This window comes from Cupressus sempervirens, chromosome 5 (assembly GCF_028749045.1).
Source record: "Cupressus sempervirens isolate cs-2001-9-10 chromosome 5, ASM2874904v1, whole genome shotgun sequence".
Classification (NCBI taxonomy): Eukaryota; Viridiplantae; Streptophyta; class Pinopsida; order Cupressales; family Cupressaceae; genus Cupressus; species Cupressus sempervirens.
The window spans coordinates 1,037,184,002-1,037,205,274 of NC_143122.1; positions in this window are offsets into that span (position 1 = coordinate 1,037,184,002).

Consider the following 21,273-nt stretch of genomic DNA (forward strand, 5'->3'; position numbering starts at 1 on the left):
AAGGGCAGTTGATGAGGTTAAAGCACAATGGTGGCAGGGTGTGCAGAAATGAAATTTCTACACTACAATTTTAATACGGTTCATCCAAATCTCCATAAATTAATTCACACAGTCCAAATCCTTTCAGGTTTGTTCCCAACTATGATTTTATGAATATCCTCCGTCATTACTGCTTTGGAACTTTAGAATACGTGACAGAGAGAGAAAGGAAGCCTGTTTTGTCATTAAAAGTGGGGCCAAATGAATCTACTACTCATTTCTATCAATGCCTAAGAGCATTTCCAAAGAAATATCTGAGGATGAAATGGCAATGTGACTCACAATTATCAGCTCACAGTCATAAGTCTATGGTCTCATAAATGGTGCTACTTGAAATCTTTTTATAGGGTATGTGATGAGAAAGGGACCACGAGTCTCAAAATTAATCTGAAAGAAAATCCCACACAAGAAGATAATGTATGCAGTTGGTGATTTGACTATCTCAAATTTGATTAAATATGAGATTGTTTAACCCTACATGGAACAGAGGCTTGTACATTTTTTATATCTTAGGCCAGCTTCACACTCTTGGTGACAAGCTGTGGACAAAGACCAGGACACATAAAACAAAGAAAAAAAATAGTTGCATAGCATTTAGAAAGGGGGTATTCAACATGGTCTTGCATCTTTAGTAACATGGACCTATGGCTTGGAGATAGTTGATTCAATTTATATCCTTAGCCATGCATGTAAGCACAGATCTACGAGTTGACAAGTAAAACTAGCATGCCAAACATCGAAGGTGATACCATAAAAATATATTCACTTTCAAATGAGCGCATATATAAAGCCTATGGAGAATTTAAAAAGCTTATAATGAACATTGCTATGGATTAAGAGTTATCTCTGGTAGCTTGGAAGGACGAGTGCATCCATCAGAAATATTTGCTAAAGCCTTAAGCTGCAGTGCAACTTCAAACAAATGGTGCTTCTTGCCAATAATTTAAAAGGATCACCTACAGACTTGGAGATAGCTTGACTCAAGAAGGAGCCTTTGATCACATTGCACCTTTGTCTGAGATGAGAGAAGAGTTGTACTTAAAACCTGCTTCAATCTAATATGTGGTGATAATAGAAGTCAGTAATCTTCTCATCCTTCATCGCTGTCACTCTGAGCTAATACAACCAATTCAATCTTTTGCTCTCCCAGATAGAATTACAGACACACATATGAATGAATTAATTCATAATTTGTAAAAGGTCAATGCGTAGATAGTTGTTTGAACATTGATCATATAGCTTAGTTGTTATTATTTGTTTTATTCAGAAAAGCTGGCTAGAGAGTCAATCTCAATACATCTCATGTGAAGCTCCGAGATGTGTCTAACCGTTTGATGAAATGCCAAGTCTAGGGACATCTATATTCATCAAACAGAGCTACTGAATTGTTTGACAAAATACCTCTATCACATATAAGATGGGTGCATTGTCTAGAGAAAGTGAAACAAATGGCATTGATAAGGGATTGAAAACATCTCGTGAAAACTCAAGGCAATGATGAAGGCATATTTTTGGAAATACAAGCATCTATCTGAGTATAAGAGATGGAAATGTTAGATAGAAATGCATAGTGGGAAAATCTGAAATAGTCTATAGCCGGCAAAAGTCCAATGGAAATATAAATGCATGTAAACTATTCGACAAAATGCTGAGTCAAAGGTGTGCTCATATTTTTTGATGAAATGCCTTTGTTGCATCTAAAAGTTGGATTCTCAAAGTGAAGTAAAGATTTTGGTGAACTTCTATAATTGAAGAAGATTTAACATCAAATTTGATATAAAGAAAAGTGGCTATTGACTCCGCACTATTGCCAGGACAACCCTTGATAGGTGATAATATGAGGTATAATTTTCAGGGTAAGGAACCTCCTGTAATACTAAAAAGCATGCTCCCCAAAATATCTGACACAAAGATGGGGCATTTAGAAATTGTAGACTTCTAGAAGATAATGAGCAAAGAAGATAAATCACCCTTGGCACGTCGAATGCTGGAAAGTGGCCTAGCCCATGCAGGAGGACATCCACTTGTAGTTCAATGTGTGGAATTGGTTTTAGAATGTATCAAGGCATATGCTTAGAATTCGAGGGACATCAAGACTGCAGGAGGTAATGTCATAGCAAGGTTGGACCCAATATCTATATCCATCACTTTTAGATTTCCAGTAAGAGAGGAGTTCACAAAAATTTCTAAAGAAGGTGCGCAGGGTTATTTCCATCAGAATAAGAAAACATGTCTCAATTTTATTGCTAAAAGTTGGCTCGATCAACCCAAGCGAGGACAATCACAGTTGCCCAGAATGTTACGCAAGAATATCTTTAATGAAGACATTTCTGATATGATAGTTCTTCTTAATAGAGTGGTAGGAAATCAGATAGCTAAAGATTTTCAAGATTGGATGTTTTTGTATATTAATACCATTACCACTAGGAAACAGTTTATAGATTGGGGAGAAATGATTAGCAATGCTCTCCATTACCAGTTGACAGGATTCAATGCAAATCAAGGATTTTACATGTCCTCATATCTAATGTATGCAATTGCAAGTATGAAGTCATGGACCGGTCTAAATCCTTATGGGGAGTATAGCTTAACCACTCAAATTTATAGCTATTACCACCAGTTGCAATTAAAACAAAGCAATGCACACTTTCGTAGGGTGAATGATGCTTTTTCTATGCTCACTGCCAGGGAACTACAAGGAGACATAGGACTTCGAATTTCTCCTAAAGCGGCCAGTCTCATTAGTATTTATGGTAGCCTCTTCATACAATACCCTCAATTCACTTACATTCGCATCAAAGGTTTCCAAGATTGTCCTCTCATGTTGCCTCGCTTCGTAGATGACAGGTTGGTACTTTCAGAAGTTTGCAGACAAATTGGTCAAGTAAAAAAAAAGTGCAGGAACAAAAGATTAATGCTTTTCCCAATTGGCATTGGACATTATAGTTGTTTATCTTCTTCAGATGCTCAAAATATTGAGAGATCCATGGTGAACATAACTCTACACTCTTTCTACAGTCTCTTTCCATTTGATGGTAGCAGATATGTTAAAAATAACTTGGCACCTGGACCTGGCTATCTCTATTTTCCCACATTGGAAGATTATTGGGCGAATTGTGAGAATGATTTTGAAGTTAGAAAAAGGGACTAGATGAGATTTACAATACAGCAAATAATTGATTACAAAATGGGATGGGATGTGACAGGCATAACGGAGGATGGGTCGGACTTGATTGATCCTTACTTCTTTGAGCGGATACAATTACAAGAATTGCCATATATCAATTGGTCGCTACTAGAACTAAAAGACCTCAAGGAAAGGACTTTCTTTGTGATTCAATGAACTGAGACTTGGTTAAATAATAAAGTCAAAGAAGCCACTACTACTAAGTCAACAGGAAGAAGTAGTGTAAATATTAATAATACTTCTCAAGAAGGAACATCAGTTTCAGCCATTCCATCTTCTATTCCTACATCCTTGGGCTCTTTGCATAGCACAAAAGGGGGAGATGATGGTGAATATCCAGATGAATGAGTTAACCTAGTTCCAGAATGTGAACTCAATGTGATCACGAGAAAGAAGAGATCAAAACCCAAGGAGAAGACCTTAAAGCCAATTCAACAAATGATTGATGAAGCTCCTAAGATGAATACTTTACCATCATTTGTAGATGAGATGATTCAATCCATAGCATCTCCTGCATGCTCATTGTCTCCTGAAAGCACAAAAGCAATCCAAGAGGAGCCAGTTGTAGAAAATGTGCATAACTTGAACTTATCATCTACAGTCTTACAGGTTCCTTCAGTAATCAGCCCATCTGCTAGTATTTCAACATTTTGGTTACAACAAAGTTTAGAGAGAAAGAAGAAAATGATGATTCAATTGGAAACACCCAATCTAGATGTTGTAGCTGACTTAATGCACAAAAGTACAAAGATAAAGAAGACTAAAATGGATTCTAGACTAGCAGTGAACCCTACTTCAGGTAATTTATCTATTGAAATTGCACGACCAGTCACAGAGAAGGACATAAATGAGGCAAAAGAATCTAATTTTAACATCACTAAAGTGGATCTAGGCCAGACTACCCATGAAGGGAAAGAACACAATTTTCAAGTGTCAGTTGCTGTCCTAATAGAACAATGGAGAGATAAGCAAGTTAAGAATCAACTCAAGTGTCAAGTCTGAGCTCTTTTTTCATGCATCAGATTGATGGTTGGTGACTCCTTTCTAGATCCTAGTTCATTCATAGAAAGTACAGAAGATCCGAAGAAGATGTTTGATGAAGAAACCATTCAAAACATAGGAGAATGTCAAACTTATGGTAAAATGGTGAAAGTGTGGGTAAAAAGCATGAAAGAACATGCATCAAGCTTATTTCAAGATGTTTAAGGTACATTTACCAAAGCAGATCATATACAACAAAGCATTCAAAAAGAACTGACAACTCTCAAGGAACAACAAACATTCTATAAAGAAATTGATGCCAATTTAGTAGAGATTAAAGGCATGGACAGCAATATAGTCAAGTCACTAAAGTTAATCAGCACTGGAGAAGAAGAGCAAATTGATATATGGCTGGAAAACATCGAATGGAAGAATGATAGTATGAATGAACAACTGAGTGAAGGAGAACAATTCTTAAACTCATGCAAATTACTGAAAAAGAAGACCTTGGGGGAATTACCAATGATCGTAGAAGGTATTCCTATTAGTGAAAATACTCAAAATCCAAGCATATCTTCCATCTTGAAATGCATAGAAACAAAAATCAACAGTAAACTTTGCAGTAAAAAAAGTTTAGATGCTAGTGTTTCGATGAGATTGAGCAGTCTCTTAGTAGCATTGAACTCCTGTACTCAAAACTTGTTAGATTGTGTCACAAAATTGGATGAAATTAGAAAGAGACATGAGTTGTGTAAGCTGAAGATTCAGAGCATACAAGGAAAACTTGACTCAGTTACTGGTAGCACCTACAGATCAAGGAATGAGTTCAAAGAATTAAAAGTTAGAAGTATTTTTGTCTAAAGTTGTCTTAGAATTTTATTGATGTATTTTGTAAAAAGGTCAACTTTAGAATTAACTCTAGTTTTCTTTTTCTAACTATAGTTAAGCTTCAAGGGTTAGAGTTGGTTATGAATCATCTTCAAGTAGTCCAAACTCTAACTTTTTGGGTAGTTACGAACCCAAAAATTTGGTTATTCTAGATTGGCTATAAATTCCTAGAAATAAATGTAATAAGGGACTTTTTGGACTTGGATACAGGGGAACACTTATGCTTTGATCATAAAGCAATTTTTGGAAAGTGTGTACAATTGTTATTTTTGTGTAATCAGTTATTTCTTTGTTTCTTGGTGCAAGAAATAAAAGGAAGTACATTTAGCATTCTCTCTCCAAGGAATCTGGATTGTTAAAGTGTTGATTCATCTATGATTACTGTCATGTCATGATGTGAGTATTTGTGGATGGTTAAATTAACATTGTGTTGGTGAAAGTTCTCAAGCGTAGTCCTTGATAGCTCTCATTAATAGGTTACATCATTTTTATGAAAATGGTGAAGGCATGTTGTGCATTCGCTGTCAATGGTTTTCCTTCCTATTTTCTAAGTTCTTATCTTTATTGAAAAATCTAAAATTTCATCTTACGAGGGAGCTGCTCCTCTAAATGTAGAGGAAGGTTGGATATCAAGGGCCTATCCAACTATTGTGAATGATTTTCCACATACACTTTATTGGGAAATTTCTATAGTGACAAATCTGTTTACCAATAGATTTTTGGTGACTCTACTATGGAGACTGAACAAGAAAGATTGACAGTCACCTGTAATGAAGCACAATGGTGCTTCTACATGAGAACATTTTTCCTGTTCTCCAACCGAACCTCAGCTTTCAAGACACGCAGGAGGATATCATTTTAGATTTGAACACTCTAGCCTAGAGGTGTAGACGAAGTGCACAGGAATATCACCAAGTGAATCAAGATCTTAAAGAAGAAGAAGAGTTTTGGAGAAATCTTGCGAAGAGCCCCTATTGGTCAGAATTTCGTAGTTATTGAAAGAATAGTGGTCATTCCAAGAAGAAACAGACAGAATCTTGGTCATATTTAAGGGAAAATAAATAATAACAACTAAGCTGGCTGATAAACCAGACACTTGGGTTGATAGAAAAAAGGGTTTGGTAGACGAAGATTTTGAAGTCCTTCAAAAGTTAGATTTTAAGCCAGTTACTCCTAAGAAGAAGAAAAAGGTCAAGTCTATTAGTAGGTCTTCTTCACCAACTAAGGCTACTGTTTCTCCTGCGGCCTATCAAGCTTTGATTTTGCCAGGTACTCTTGTACCTTTAGCTATAAATTTGCAGCCCTTGAATATAATTCTTTCGACTATGGCACATCAAGCATCGTAGCCACCAGTCCCATGGGGAGTTGCTATTGGTCCTCTAGATTTAGGGAACCAATTACATGACATGCCCGTTGGTTCTCAAAAAATTCTTCCCAAGTTTTCTGGTGATGGAAAAGTCACTATTGATTAGCATATAAGTGTATTCTTTACAGGAAGCAGTGTTCTTGCAATTCAACATGAAGATGTTTTTGTCCGTCTTTTTGTTGAAACACTCACTGAAGCCACAGCTGAATGGTTTGGATAGCTACCAGCTAGATCAATTACATCATGGGTAACTTTGATTCAAGCTTTTGAGAGGAGATTTAAGATTGTTGAAGATGAACATTTTCTCCTTTCCTAGTTGACTCAGATGAAGAAGGAAATTCATGAGCCCATGCGAGAATTCATTGCTCATTTTAATCAGATAGTGAATTGAATTCCCGTCAACAAAAGACCCACTAAAGAAAATCAAATGACTTTCTTCATCAGTGCTCAACCTTCTGATGTAAGCTTTCAAATATGAAGGACAAGACCTACTAATCTAGCGGTTGCGCAAACTCTAGCTATTGAGGTGGAAGATGACTTGCTTAGTTCAGGAAAATGGAGTCGTGATCTACAAAAGGGAAAAGGTCAACAAGCTCCTATCACTACCACTAATCCTTTATATCAAAAATTGGCTAATGATCTGTTACAACTCAAAAAGTAGTTGCCTCATAACCCTCCACCTTTGTATAAGATATTCTAGGGAGGAATTATATGCCATATCAACAAAATAGACAAACTAAGTGGCTACCCCAATCAACACCAAGATTAGCTATCGAACATCCCTCATCATCTGGTAAATAGGCTGCTGTGTGTGATTTTGATCTAACAATAGATCATGATGGTGCAAGCTATCCTGAGATGGCCAGATTCATGCAAATGCATTTAACAACAAAGAAAATAGAAGAATATGTAGCTCCTGAAGATGTAATAGAACCCACTGGTGGGACCTCTTCTATAAACTTTTTAGAATATGAATCTGATGATGAAAAAGCTGAAGATATCAACAATCATTCTTGCAATGAGGCTACACCAACTTGGAGACAAAGATAAGAAGAGAAGTGGATGAAAGAAGCAAAAGAAAAAGCTTTTGATGAGACTGCTAAGAGGATTCTATCTCGCAAGCATACTCCAGAAGAACCTTCACAAGCGAAGGAAATAGATAAGTATAAAACATCTCCCATTGTTGAAGATTCTTTTGATTTTATTGATCATTGTAAAAAGACCAAAGTGCAAATTTCCCAGTTGGACTACCTTAAGGCAAACCCTCATCAATTAGAAAGGTTGATTTAATGTGTTGGTAAAGGAAAAGGTTTGCCAAAGATCACTATCAACCATGAGTGAGAAGTCTCTCTAGAGGCAGAAGATAATTTGGAAGGTCCCATGACTGAGAAAGAATATTTTGTTGCAGCGTCCTTGTAAGATAAACTTGACCCTTTCTATGTTTCTCTTTATATAGCTGGATGCAAGTTAAGTAATTGTATTATTGATTCTGGTGCATCCGATAATGTTATGCCTTCAAAGGTAGCCCATGCCTTAGGACTTTCTTTGAATAAACCATCTGGAAAAGTGTACTCTATGGAAGGGAAACAAGTCCCATTGGTTGGCCAGTTAAAAGATGCTCAAGTAGCACTTGCGGCGCATCTTGAGAAGAAGTTAAAACTAAATATCTCGGTTGCTGATATTCCTACCAGTTACAGGATGCTTTTGAGTAGGAGTTTTTGCAAAGATCTTGGTGGTAAGATCAAGATGGACATGTCTCATGCCCTTATCCCAATTGGAGATAAAAAGGTTAAGCTTAATCCTGAACCTAAAGCTAAATTTATAGTCCTGAAATCAGATGATCCAAGAGTTGAAATATTGTATGTTGATACTGGGCATGGAACGTATATGATGACATCCACTGAAGAAGATGTAACTGAGCCTCTCATGCCTGATATAACTAATGAATTATGGTCAATGGATTTTGATGGAATTTCTTCTTCTTCTGGTTCAGGTGTTGGGATAGTGTTGATATCACCAAAAGGAGAGAAATTTCCAAAAGCTTATAAGTTAGCTTTTGAGACCACCAATAATATTGTGAAATATGAAGCTCTCCTACTTGGCCTCAAGTATGCAAGAGAAAAAGGAATCAAACAAATCAAGGTATCAGGAGATGCAGAATTAGCTTTCAACTAGGTATGTAGACAATATCAAATAAAGAATGCAAAATTGAAGGCATATAGGAATAGAGTGTGGGATGAGATTGAGCATTTTGATGCATTTTCTTTATTTGCTATTCCTCGTGAACAAAATTCCAAATCAGATTGTCTTGCAATCTCTGCCTCTCTCCTTATTCCTCACCCTAAGTTCAACAGAGATGTTTACACAGTAGAGATGATTCATAGACCCGGTGTGCCTGATAACGATCAACACTGGCAAGTTTTTGATGATGATGGGCAAATCATTGCATTTCTTGAGGGAAGGCCTCCATTTTTAGACTTGAAATTTGAAGGATCGTGTAATCATAATGGAATACTAGTAGATGACACTGAAGTTATTCAATTGGAAGGTAATGTTATCCCAAGAAGATTAGTCACCCTAGAGAGTCTTTTTAATAAAGAAGACAAAAGGAAAGAGAAAGTTGAAGATGCTAAACCTTCTAATTGTTCAGGTTTTGAGAAAGTAAATATTGATTCCAAGGAAAACCCAAAGATTGTCCTAATAGGAAAAGATTTGACACCAGAAGAGAAAGAAGAATTCACAAAGTTGTTGAATGCTTACCAAGAAGTTTTTGCTTGGAGTTATGAAGATTTAAAAGAATTCATGAATGGGAAATTTAAACATCAGATTCCTTTGAAACCTGGTTCAACTCCCTTTGGGCAAAAGCAAAGGAAATTCAATCCTAAGGTAGTTGATGCTATTTTCAATGAAGTTGATAAGATGCTTAAAGCAAAGATTATATATCCCATTCACCATTCAACATGGGTAGCCAATGTTGTTCCTATCAGGAAGAAGAATGGTGAGATAAGAATATGTGTTGACTTCCACAATTTGAATCAAGCGTCACTTAAGGATAACTATGGGCTCCCTATTATGGATCATATTCTGTAATTGGTATCCGGCTTAGAACTAATGTTAATGCTAGATGGCTTCTCTGATTATAACCAGATCAGTGTCGCACCAGAAGATCAACATAAAACAGCTTATACCACTCCATGGGATATGTTTGCCTACAATCGTATGCCTTTTGGTTTGATAAATGCTAGGGCCACCTTTCAATGGACCATGGATTATTCATTCGAGGATTTCAAGAACAAGATCATTGTGATGGATCTTGATTATCTTACAGTGTTTTCAAAATAGAGAAGAGATCATGTGGATCATCTAGAAGCCATCTTACATCGATGTCGAACTCAAGGCATCTCACTGAATCCTAAGAAGTCTATATTTGGGGTGATAGAAGGTAAAATAATGGGGCATATTGTCTCCAAAGAGGGTATTCGAATAGATCCTGAACAAGTGAAATCCATCCAACAGTTGTCACTTCCCATAAGTAAACTAGGAGTTAGGTCTTTCTTTGGGCAGATAAACTTTATAAGGAGGTTCATACCAGACTTCTCTGAGATAAAAAAGTCAATTGTGGATATGATGAAAGGGAATACTAATTTTAAGTGGACAAAAGAAGGTAAGGCTTCTTTTGAACAAATCAAGACTAAAACTGCTAATGCCCCTACCCTTTCTTATCTAGATTTTCTAAAGATTTTCATTTGTATTGTTATGCATCTGAGAACACTTTATCTGCTATACTTACCCAACTTGACGAAGACAATACTGAGGCCCCAATAGCATTCATGAGTATACCTCTTAAGAAACATGAATTGAAATACTCTTTGATCGAGAAGAATGCTTATGCTCTAGTCAGAGCAATGAAACAATTCAGGTTTTACATCCTAAACTCTCACTCCAAGGTGTTTGTTCCTGATTCAGTAGTGAAGACTATTCTGACACAACATGAAATTGGTGTGAAAAAAAGGGCCTCCTAGATAGCTAAAGTACAAGAATATGATCTTGGTATCAAAACTACAAAGCTTGTCAGGGGAAAAGGTTTGTGTAAGGAAATTGCAGAAGGATCTTCTAAAGGTGAAGAAGAGACAGAGGAAGAAATGCCTTTAGTTTTATTCATTAGCAATGTTGATGATTGGTTTTCAAATATTGCCTATTTTCTGACATATGGAGAATGTCCTGCTCATTTATCACCTAAAGAGAAGAGGACCTTGAAATTGAAATCTGTGAAGTATGTTCTTTGGGGTGATGCTTTATTCAAAAAAGGGATACATGGTACCTTTCTAAGGTGTGTAGATTCTAAGCAAAAGAAAGAATTGCTTCAATTGTTTCATAATGAAGCATGTGGAGGTCATTACTCAGCATTAGTAACGGCTTACAAAATTTTAAGGAATTGTTTTTACTGGCTTGGGATGTTCAAGGATGTAGAAGAATGGGTTAAGAAGTGTGATTCTTGTCAGTATTTCAAGGGAAGAATTCAATTAGCATCATTGCCATTGAAGCCGGTAGTGATTGAAGAACCCTTTCAACAGTGGGGTTTAGATTTCATCAGTCCTATGCATCCTTCATCCACTGTCAAACACACTCACATTTTGATGGCAACTGACTATTTTACAAAGTGGGTCGAACCTATCCCAGTCAAACAAACAACTTCAGAAGTGGTGTGTAGTTTTATCAAGAAAAATATTTTGGTTAGGTTTGGAGTTCCTAACAAAATCATTACTGATAATGCTACCAACTTCTCCTCCCAGGAGATCTCCTCCTTTTTCTATTCATATGGAATCATTCTCTCTCACTCCTTAGATTATTTTGCCCAAGGGAATGGTCAGGCAGAATCAAGTAATAAAAATATTATGACCATTGTTGGGAAATTGATAGATGTCAATCAGAGGTCTTGGCATAAACATCCGTATGATGCACTTTGGGCAGATTGAACCACTAAGAAGAGATCAATAGGATTATCTCCCTTTGAGATCCTATATGGAACTGAACCAACTCTCCCACTTCCTCTGGAATTATCTACCCAGAAATTACAAAATGCTATTGAGAATCATGAATTCAAAGATGCTCTTGAAAAATGAATATTGTATTTGACCAAGTTGGAAGAAGAGAGGGATCTAGTTGTGAATAGAATTCAAGAACATCAAGCCAATGTTAAGAAGTTATTTGATAAGAAAGCTAAGTAGAGGGTGTTTCAAGAAGGTGATCTTGTCTTGCTTTGGGATAAACGCCAAGAACCAAAGGGCTTACATGGAAAATTTGACTCGTTATGGAGAGGCCCTTTCTAGATTAAAGAGGTATGCAAAAAGAACTCTTTTATTTTGTCATACTTAAGTGGTACTCAGTTGCCCTTGCCTTACAATGGGCAACATTTGAAGCATTATCATCAGTAAGGTGTCCAATCTGTCACCTTGTACATATCTTAGCTAGGAGTTTTTGTTGTGCCTTCCTTTCTTTTCAGTTTGGTTGTGTTCCCATTTTTGTTGTACTTAGTCCTCCCTTTTTCCTGGATTTATCTCCTTTTGGTGTGACTCTTGTAAGGAAACTTGGCAATAAAGAATATAACCGTTTCCACATAACCCATAATAGATCTAAAATAAACACAAAATTAAAATCCACATGCAAGAGAATAGACAACATACCCACAAAATTGTGACACAAGATATACCCTGGGAAACTCTCATTGAGGAAAAAACCCAGCCTCCAAAAGCATCCATCACCATGTATTATTCAGCAAAATAACCATTTCCATACAACCATGGAAGCCTTCATGGCCATAGCCACAACCAAGCAAACTATGTGAACAAGCATGAATCCACACATCCCATGCCATGCTTTCAACCTTCACAAATGCTCCCTTGGCTAACCTGTCAAGCCTTGTCCCGCTCAACTCTTGCCTTTTGTCTTCTCTTCTTGTCACTCTCTCTCTATAACGACTACCCTTGTGGCTGCTTATATAGTAGCAAGTCCCACAAAACCACTAAGTGGTATTACATAAACCATGTGCTAAAACCATGTGCTACCTAACCCACTAACCCCACATTTAATATTGGGCATTTAATTCTTTCCCCCAATATTAAATAATTACATAAAATATTTTTACAATGTTACAATACAACCCATCAAAAATATTCCATGGGAATCTTTTACATGTTGCACGTCCATCTAGATGGAACATTACATAATAAAATAATATAATAAAATAACAATATTATGGAATGTGTACAACACCCATTATCTCAACAATCTCCCAATTGTTGTATACATTGCATAGGGTCAATCTGCAGCCACATAAATGAACAAGGGAACAATCCCTCCTAGCACATCCACCATCATGGATCAAAATACAACAAGTGCTCCATCCTAGTACCGACAACAAAATCAAAGTATCCAGCATCTCAAACATGAATGATCTCACCTCCTATTATGCCACTCCCACTGGACATACATAGAAGCCATCCAAAGAGAAAGCCACCCAACCCGTCGCATTAGAAGATCATAAAATCCTGTACCAATTGAAATTCCAAGCACAAATAACCTGATCCAAAGGTAATCACATGTATCCATAGTTGTCAAAATATCCATAGCTGAAATAGCACCCACAGCAAGTGCCAAACCCATCCAACTATCCATACCTCAAAGGTATAACAAGTGAATCTCATATCACTGACATATCCAATCTGCAACCTGCAATCATAAGCCTCAAGAGCAATACCTGCCAAATATATACCAAGAAGCTCCCACTACAAAAGATAATGTCAAATCTATAACCAATCCACTCAACACATCTCAAAGAAGTGAATCCATGTAGTATCAAGGACATCCACAATACATAAATTGATATCCTGCAAGAACAACTCTTATAACAAGTCTCCAATGCTCTCCCAAGTTCACCACAACCAACAGAGGAAAGAGATAAAGGAATAACCATGTCATCTCTCACATGACGTACATGAGCACAAACCAGTGATCACAATCTCTAACCAATCTCAAATCCAATATAATCAAAACTAAACATCCAGGAAGATAATCAAGACCAGAGAAACCATGCAAATCATAACCTGTATCATGTCCTTCTACACACACCTCTAGATGTAAACTGTCTAAGTATGATATCCTCCATAAAACCCCAACAAGAAGCCTCAAAAACACCCAAACCATACCATATAACTCATCATGGATGTAAGCCTCTCACAAGAAGATCAAACTCAATAAAACCATTCCTAAACCAAGGAATAACCATTCCTAATCCAAGGAAAATGTCCAATATAAAACCATCTCCCAAACTCAACTAGCATAACAACATATGCACATAGAGATAACTAATGCTTAACCATATCTCAAATGAATCCTCCAAAACTAACTCATGTACCATAGCTCAAGATCCATATCCACAAAAGATAAGCATAAATATAATACAACTGAGAGAAAAAAAATGGGCCATACCTCTCAAGTAGCAAACCGCCGAGTAGACCAAGAGTGGGGAATGAGAATGCTCATAAAGATACCGAAGTCTCCAACCAAGACTCATCTAAGAACAATCTCCTCTCAAGTCCATATCAGGTAACTGCCCCTCAGACTTCTTGTTGAAACCATCAACCATCCCAACAAATATTTCTCTAATCCAAGAGAAATCAGCATCACCACCGTCTCTAAGTATCCATGAGCACCTGTAACCAATCAATCCATGCCAACTCCAAATGCAACATAGAAATATCATGAAGTATCTAGCTTATGATTAGTGTACTCAATACCAAGAAACTAAACCAAAATCGATGTCAAAGTTCCAACCATGGCCTTAGGAACATAAACATGACAACATTATCTAACCATCTCAACCAAAGAGATAACATGCTCCACATGAACATACCATAACATGTCACAATTCTAAACGTGTATCAAGAGTATACCATGACATAATAATGAAACCATCCTCATACCAAGGATAACATGCCAAATAAAAGCATAAACCACACCTTTTCCAAGAACCTTGTAAGTCCTCAAGATGCAACCATCTCCACACACCATGAAGAAAACCATCTCCATATACCAGGAAGAACCATCTCCACACACCATGAAGAAAACCATCTCCATATACCAGGAAGAACCATCTCCACACACCATGAAGATAACTAAGAACTCCATGAGTCCTCAAGATCTAACCATCTTCATACACCATGAAGATAATAAGTACACCATGCAAATGTCAAAGACACTTCTGCAGCAACAGGATCTAAGACAAACCTCCAACATCTGCAAACACTCAATAAATATATCAATGCCAACAACTCCCACTCAACTGTGGTACCAAGTCACCTATGGCATCATAAAATCCATCTCCTATATGAAGATCCAAATCAAACCAGGAACTAATCCTACACTGTTACCCCATCACTGTCATAAGCTCCCACTAAATCGTGTATCCAAGCTATCCATGACATAATGATGAAAAAATAACCATCCTCTAACCATGAGAATCAACCAAGGCATAAAACCATCAAAGAACTCAAAATGCACATCATGAGCTCCTCAAAAGAAACCAAATACCCATGATCCTCAACCAAGAAGATATACCACCATAACTAAATCAGAAATCCAAGCTAATGAACACCAAGGATGTACTTGTATAACCAATCATGTCATGCCAAAATCCATGGCACCATGATCACATTCATGAACCGAGCATCTGGCTCTCAAAGTGTCCAACCTGTTAGCATAAAATAGTCAACCACAATCCTCCACCATGATTGTCCCTAGTAACAACATCTCATCCCTTTTACATGAAGATAAAATCATGAAATCATGTGACTTAGGGCATCGACAACCCAAATCCAAGCCACCAATCTGAATATGCATCAATAATGAAAGATCAATGGGCAAAGACAACCCATAAACAAGTTATAAATGCAACCTATAAGTATAGACCACTTACAACACTACACAACTTGTAGACCCAACAAGTCATCATGCATATCCAAACCAAACACTGATAACCATATCATCATGAGACCAAACTAAAATATGAACTGAGTATACAATGACATCAAATCTTAAATCTCCAATGTCATAAACTCACAATGTTACCATAGTCAAAATATATCAATAAACTGTTCAGATCAATATATCAACAAATAAATCATGCCAAACCTGCACCAAATCTGAACCACTATGCAGAGCTCTCCAAGAGCTTTCCGTTGACTACTCGAAGTCCAAAATCCAACTCCGTATGCCCAAATTATGCCCCAATTCATGCTCAAAATAAACAACATCTGACTTTAGGGCTCTTAAAATGTGACAAAATTCCAAAATCATAGAACCAAACCTACACCATCTTATAGTGCTCTGAATTAGCTTTCCAACACTTGTAAGAACTTTGAAATCCGATAATCTGAGAGAAAGTTATGGCCATTTTACTAAGACAGTCTTTTTACCATTTTCAGTACGATTTTTCATTTTTAAATTTTTTCAGTGACAAAAATTCTGATGGGATTAAATTTGATGGCCATCATGGGCTGAAACCAAAAAACTCTTTCATTTCCTCTGAACATGGCCAAACTAGGGCATATTATATATCAAATTTTATGGAAATGTCAACCCGGATCCAATGGTGAGGTCTGTTTTTACTCAGGAGGTCATTTCTGCAAGCTACCCCCCAAAACCCTCATTTAAATGAAACATCCGAAAAACTCTTTTGTCCAACAATTTCACATGCCCAAATCTTTTAACATCCCATCATAACAGCAAATCCAAAACCCTCAGACCTGCAATAAATCATTCATATATCTTGCCCCTTTCTTTTATCCTCTCATGCATTCCCATGGATTCAATCTAGGGTTACAAACAATAAAACCATAGCTCTGATACCACTTGTAAGGAAACTTGGCAATAAAGAATATAACCGTTTCCACATAACCCATAATAGATCTAAAATAAACATGAAATTAAAATCCACATGCAAGAGAATAGACAACATACTCACAAAATTGTGACCCAAGATATACCCTGGGAAACCCTCATTGAGGGAAAAACCTAGCCTCCAAAAGCATCCATCACCATGTATTATTCAACAAAATAACCATTGCCATACAACCATGGAAGCCTTCATGGCCATAGCCACAACCGAGCAAACTATGTGAACAAGCATGAATCCACACATCCCATGCCATGCTTTCAACCTTCAAAAATGCTCCCTTGGTTAACCTGTCAAGCCTTGTCCCGCTCGACTCGTGCCTTTTGTCTTCTCTTCTTGTCACTCTCTCTCTCTATAACAACTACCCTTGTGGCTACTTATATAGTAGCAAGTCCCACAAAACCACTAAGTGGTATTACATAAACCATGTGCTAAAACCATGTGCTACCTAACCCACTGACCCCACATTTAATATTGGGCATTTAATTCTTTCCCCCAATATTAAAAATTACATAAAATATTTTTACAATGTTACAATACAACTCATCAAAAATATTCCATGGGAATCTTTTACATGTTGCACGTCCATCTAGATGGAACATTACATAATAAAATAATATAATAAAATAAAAATATTATGCAATGTGTGCAACACCCATTATCTCAACAACTCTATGCCCTTGTGATAAAGCACTGTCATCTCTTAACTCTGGGTTCATTCTGCATCCTGTATAGTCCTTGTCCCCAGATAGAGCTAGCTATTATGCAAACATTTTACAGAGGGTTTAATTATGTTAATTAATTAGAAAGAGAGAGAGATTAATCCTCAACAAAAATCAAATTTTCTCTCTCCCCGTACTTTTCTCTCCACGTACTAAAACCTTTAGAGAGAAGTACAGGTTAAGGTTTTGGTTTGGATTTTCACTCTCTCTCTCTCTCCCAACTTTTCTCTCTCCATGTACTAGAACCTTTTAGAGAGAAGTACATGGTTTGAGTTTTCACAATGAATTTTTCTCTCTCCATGTACTAGCCATACTCTCTCTCCCCGTACTCTAACATTTGGCCCTAATCTTAAACCGTACCAAAAATCAAAACAAGAACCAAAGTGTGCACATTCAAGCAAGCATGAGATCTTCTTTGTATAAACAAGGGCAGTTGATGAGGTTAAAGCACAATGGTGGCAGGGTGTGCAGAAATGAAATTTCTACACTGCCATTTTAATACGGTTCATCCAAATCTCCATAAATCAATTCACACAGTCCAAATCCTTTCAGGTCTATTCCCAACCATGATTTTATGAATATCCTCTATCATTACTACTCTAGAAGTTTAGAATACATGACACAGAGAGAAAGGGAGCCTGTTTTGTCATGAAAAGTGGGGCCAAATGAATCTACTGCTCATTTCTATCAATGCCTGAGAGCATTTCCAAAGAAATATTTGAAGACGAAATGGCAATGTGACTCATAATTATCATCTCACAGTCATAAGTCTATGGTCTCACAAATGGTGCTACTTGAAATCTTTTTATAGGGTATGTGATGAGAAAGGGACCATGAGTCTCAAAATTAATTTGAAAGAAAATCCTGCACAAGAAGATAATGTATGCAGTTGGCAATTTGGCTATCTCAAATTCAATTAAATATGAGATTGTTTAACCCTACATGGAACAGAGGCTCGTACATTGTTTATATCTCAGGCCAGCTTCACACTCTTGTTGATAAGCTGTGGACAAAGACCAGGATGCATAAAACAAAGAACAAAAATAGTTGCATACATTTAAAAAGGGGGTATTCAACATGGTCTTGTGTCTTCAGTAACATGGACCTATGGCTTGGAGATAGTTGATTCAATTTATATCCTCAGCCATGCATGTAAGCGCAGATCTACGAGTTGACAAGTAAAACCAGCATGCCAAACATCGAAGGTGATACCATAAACATATATTCACTGTCAACTGAGCGCATATATAAAGCCTGTGGAGAATGTAAAAAGCTTATAATGAACATTGCTATGGATTAAGAGTTATCTCTGGTAGCTTGGAAGGACGAGTGCATCCATCAAAAATATTTGCTAAAGCCTTAAGCTGTAGTGCAGCTTCAAACAAATGGTGCTTCTTGCCAATAATTTAAAAGGATCACCTGCAGACTTGGAGATAGCTTGACTCAAGAAGGAGCCTTTGATCACATTGCACCTTTTTCTGAGATGAGAGAAGAGCTATATTTAAAATGTGCTTCAATCTAATATGTGGTGACAAAAAAAGTCAGTAATCTTCTCATCCTTCATCATTGTCACTCCGAGCTAAAACAACCAATTCAATCTTTTTCTCTCCTAGATAGAATTACAACTGCACATATGAATGATTTGATTCATAATTTGTAAAAGTTCAATGCGTAGATAGTTGTTTGAACATTGATCATATAGCTTAGTTGTTATTATTTGTTTTATTCAGAAAAGCCAATTGGAGAGTCAATCTCAATACATCTCATGTGAACCTTCGAGATGTGTCTAACCATTTGATGAAATGCCAAGTCTAGGGACATCTATATTCATCAAATAGAGCTACTGAATTCTTTGACAAAATACCTCTATCACATATAAGATAGGTGCATTGTCTAGAGAAAGTGAAACAAATGGCATTGATAAGGGATTGAAAACATCTTGTGAAAACTCAAGGCAATGATGAAGGCATATTTTTGGCAATACAAGCATCTATCTAAGTATAAGAGATGGAAAGGTCAGATAGAAATACATAGTGGGAAAATCTGAAATAGTCTATAGCCGGCAAAAGTCCAATAGAAATATAAATGCATGTAAACTATTCAACAAAATGTCGAGTCAAAGGTGTGCTCATATTGTTTGACGAAATGCCTTTGCTGCATCTAAAAGTTGGATTCTCAAAGCGAAGTAAAGATTTTGGTGAATTTTTATAATTGAAGAAGATTTAACATCAAATTTGATATAAAGAAAAGTGGCTATTGACTCCGCACTATTGCCAGGATAGCCCTTGACAGGTGATAATATGAGGTATAATTTTTAGGGTAAGGAACCTCCTGTAATACTAAAAAGCATGATCCCTAAAATATCTAACACAAAGATGGGGCATTTAGAAATTGTAGACTTCTGGAAGATTATGAGAAAAGAAGATAAATCACCATTGGCACATCGAACGCTGGAAAGTGGCTTGGCCCATGCAGGAGGACATCCACTCGCAGTTCAATGTGTGGAATTGGTTTTAGAATGTATCAAGGCATATGATCAAAATTTTAGGGACATCAAGACTGCAGGAGGTAATGTCATAGCAAGGTTGGACCCAATATCTATATCCATCACTTTTAGATTGCCAGTAAGAGAGGAGTTCACAAAAATTTCTAAAGAAGGTGTCTAGGGTTATTTCCATCAGAATAAGAAAACATGTCTCAATGTTATTGATAAAAGTTGGCTCGATTAACCCAGGCAAGGACAATTGTAGTTACCCAGAATGTTACGCAGGAATATCTTTAATGAAGACATTTTTGATATGATAGTTCTTCTCAATAGAGTGGTGGGAAATCAAACAACTGAAGATTTTCAAGATTGGATGTTTTTTTATATTAATACCATCACCACTGGGAAACAATTTATAGATTGGGGAGAAATGATTAGCAATGCTCTCCATTACTAGTTGACAGGATTCAATGCAAATCAAGGATTTTACATGTCCTCATATCTAATGTATGCAATTGCAAGTATGAAGTCATGGCCTGGTCTAAATCCTTATGGGGAGTATAGCTTAACCACTCAAATTTATAACTATTACCCCTAGTTGCAATTAAAACAAAGCAATGCACACTTTCGCAGGGTGAATGATGCTTTTTCTATGCTTACTGCCAGGGAACTACAAGGAGACATAGGACTTCGAATTTCTCCTAAAGCAGCCAGTCTCATTAGTATATATGGTAGCCTCTTCATACAATACCCTCGATTCACTTACTTCCACATTGAAGGTTTCCAAGATTGTCCTCTCATGTTGCCTCGCTTCGTAGATGACAGGTTGGTACTTTCAGAAGTCTGCAGACAAATTGGTCAAGTAAACAAAAAGTGCAAGAACAAAAGATTAATCCTTTTCCCAATTGGCATTGGAAATTACAGTTGTTTATCTTCTTTGGATGCTCAAAATATTGAAAGATCCATGGTGAACATAACTCTACACTCTTTATACAGTCGCTTTCCATTTGATGGTAGTGGATATGTTAAAAATAACTTGGCACTTGGACCTGGCTATCTCTATTTTCCCACATTGGAAGATTATTGGGAAAATTGTGAGAATGATTTTGAGGTTAGAAAAAGGGACTAGATGAGATTTACAATACAAAAAATCATTGATTAAAAAATGGGATGGGATGTGACAGGCATAACAGAGGATGGGTCGGACTTGATTGATCCTTACTTCTTTGAGCGGATACAATTACTAGAATTGCCATATATCAATTGGTCACTACTAGAATGTAAAGACCTCAAGGAAAGGACTTTCTTTGTGATTCAACAAAGTGAGACTTGGTTAAAGAATAAAGTCAAAGAAGCCATTACTACTAAGTCAACAAGAAGAAGTAGTGTAAATAGTAATAATACTTCTCAAGAAGGAACATCAGTTTCAGCCATTCCATCTTCTATTCCTACATCCTTGGGATCTTTGCATAGCACACAAGGGGGAGATGATGGTGAAGATCCAGATGAACAAGTTAACCTAGTTCCAGAATGTGAACTCAATGTGATCACGAGAAAGAAGAGATAAAAACCCAAGGAGAAGACCTTAAAGCCAATTCAACAAATGATTGATGAAGCTCTTGAGATGAATGCTTTACCATCATTTGTAGATGA